Source organism: Daktulosphaira vitifoliae, unplaced genomic scaffold, assembly GCF_025091365.1.
Source record: "Daktulosphaira vitifoliae isolate Bord-2020 unplaced genomic scaffold, ASM2509136v1 Scaffold_5, whole genome shotgun sequence".
NCBI lineage: Eukaryota > Metazoa > Arthropoda > Insecta > Hemiptera > Phylloxeridae > Daktulosphaira > Daktulosphaira vitifoliae.
In genome coordinates, this window is record NW_026099576.1 from 32,184,004 (window position 1) to 32,187,078 (window position 3,075).

Sequence of the window (3,075 nt, forward strand, 5' to 3'; positions counted from 1 at the left end):
TTTTTTTTTTTATGTCTGTTGCCATTTTTTCTCAGCTCTCACTGGACCGATTTCTTTCAATAGTACGTCAAAAGATCAAAAATCGTATCTAGTTGGAGACATTACCCTTAAAAATTGAAAAAAATTCCCTCGTTCCCCGAAAATGGGGGAAATATCCAAAAAAATTACCAATTTAAAAAACGGTAAATTTTGTCATTTTTTTTCACTTTTTTTTTTAAAACTTCCATAACTTTTTGAAAAATCAACAAATCAACATAATTTTTTTTTATAATAAAACCTTAGATATTTTCCTTTTGTTTGATATTATTTTGTTGAAAATTTAACATTTAACCTGCTCATTAGGTGGGATTTAAAATAGCAACTTTTTTTACAAAAACTAACTTTTTTAACTTAATTTTTGAAAATGTTCCGGAAATACTGCGTACTTTAAACATATATCAAATTAAAGCTTATTTTATGTGCTACAAAAAAAATTTGTCCCGACGATCTATCTTCTATGCGCAAATGGCTACTGTATTCAAAAATATGCTATTTTTCTATTAAAATTCTAGATTTTGTATTTTATTTTATTTTAAAATATCTTATTAGGAGAATATATTGACTTTCATGAATATTATATAATTTAATTGACATAGAATAAAGGTCATAAGACATAAGAAATTAAACTTATTAAATTTTTTTAATTTTTTATTTTCATATTAAATTTAATAATTATAATTAGTATTTATTCATATATTATATTTTAAAATCAAAGAACTACTAATTAGGATATAATCAAAGAAATAAGAGTTGATGTTGCTTTTAGAATAATCCACCAATTTCTCTAAATGAAACACTATCTACAGATTTGCATCGAAGCGTTTCTTATGATAGTGATTTTAATCACTGTCANCAGATTTGCATCGAAGCGTTTCTTATGATAGTGATTTTAATCACGGTGAAATATCATCTATGCCTTGTCTACACTGTGCCTCGACTCCACTGTGCTACCGTTTTTTTAAATTATTTTTATGCTCATCAATTCTTAATTATTCACTTTTAAGTATATGAATAATAAACAATAATATTAGTTTATTTCTGTCTATCTAAAATGTCTATAGCTATAAAAAATTAAGTTATAACGTTGACTTATCTCGGTTTAATTTTGTTTTTTTTTTCATTCGTCATTTGATTTGACATGGTTAGTCCTGATTTAATTTCTTAGTTACTTTTAAACAAGTAACGAACTGACCTATTTTTAATTTTATTACTTTATTTTTCTCATTGAACTTAATGTTTCATAAACTGATTTTAACATTATAACAATACCCCTATGCTTCAGTCGTTGTACTTGCCAAGCCAATTATAATTTTGTTGTTTTAGACTTGTATACTTTTTTTGAATTTCTCTCTGGTAAAAAATTTGAACATTTGAATTTTATCACGGGTTCAGTTCAAATTTCTTTACCAAAAAATACAAATTTAAATTTCCAGCTTGAAAGCTGATGAATATTTTGTCGGATAAATCTAAAGATTTTAATAAATCACATCGTTGTGATCACATCATTCTTAAAATGGAGACTATTTTAAATTTTGATTTTTTTTCAATTCTTTAGAATACTTTTGTATGATTTCATAATGTTTATTTGATTGATTTCTTTTCAATTTGTTTTGTTTTGTTTTTTTTTTTTTTTAATTTTGTTTTTCTTGTTTTACTTGATGGTTGAGATCCACTTTGAGTGTTCGTTTCCTCTTTTTGAGAAGATTTGTTACGTTATTTTATAAATACAGTGAGGACGTGGCATAGTTGGGTCCAGTATAGATTTAATCTGACCATGATTAAAATCTCTATAATAAGAAACGATTCGATGCATTCAATATACAGGGTGTTGAATAATGTGATGTAAAAAGAATATTAATAGGAAAACAACGGTTTTACTGTAAACGGTTAAGAAACGCCGTGTACATGTACTTAAAATTGTGCCATATTTGCGGGTTCACTAAGCCCTTAATTAAGCTCCCCGATTTTGACGCGCTATCCCAGACAGCCGTAGGAAGTAATCGGTATTGACATGATGGGACCGTACCCCAAAACACCAAGGGGCAAGACGAACTTATTAGTAGTAACGGACTGGTTTAGCAAGTAGACCCAACCGTACCCTATAGTTACGCGCGAGTAATTTTAAGCGACAATGGCCGTGTGCTCGTGTCCAAAGAAATGATCGATGCGATGAATCGGCGGGGGCAGAGGCCTAGGACTACACCAACATACCACCGACGTGCTAACCCAGTAGAACGCAAAAACTAAGAGCTAAGGAAAGGACTCCTTGCTTTATTAACTAAGTCAAGTCATACATCTTGGAACACAAAACTACCACCTTTGTTGTTCGCCCTACATAAAAGGCGTAACGAGATCACTGAATACACGCCGTCCGTTCTCGTCTTAGGTAGGGAAGGTAAAAAATCGGGTGACTGGCTACTTCAGCGGATACAACCCGTAGCACCCGCTGCTATTAACGACGACCGTTTAGAGCTTGAACAACGAATCACCAACACAAACATATCACCGCCACCCGTCACATCAAAGCAAAATACGCAATTGGCGACGTTGTTCACTACATTGAACGCGGAAAAATGGTTTTGTGAGGGTTTGGCGGCGAAGTTTGGGGTTGATATTTAACGCCTTGGTAAAGGGGTGTTTTTAACGAACTATTCCCCATTAAGAAAAATTAATGTCTACGAAAAGATAAAATTAGAAGACGTTTTTTTTTTATAAATGATGATTGTTCGCGCGAAGCGCAAAATTCAAATTAGAGCTGTTTGGCGGGCTAGTATTGGTAAGTTGGTAGCACTTTCGCCTTATCCGCCATTCTGTCTCTCTCTTACGGCCGGTATCACATGTCCTCGGGCATTGAAAAAGTTTGATAACATTAATTAAGTTAGCTGTAATTACGGTGTTTTTTCGTCTTAATTATGTTTATGGTAATTTTTCGGTGAATTTTGATTTTGTCCTCCAGTTTAAAATTTCTTGATTTAGCGTTTTTTCAGTAGTATTGTGGCAGAAAATAATAAATTTATAAATATCATTATTGTATTT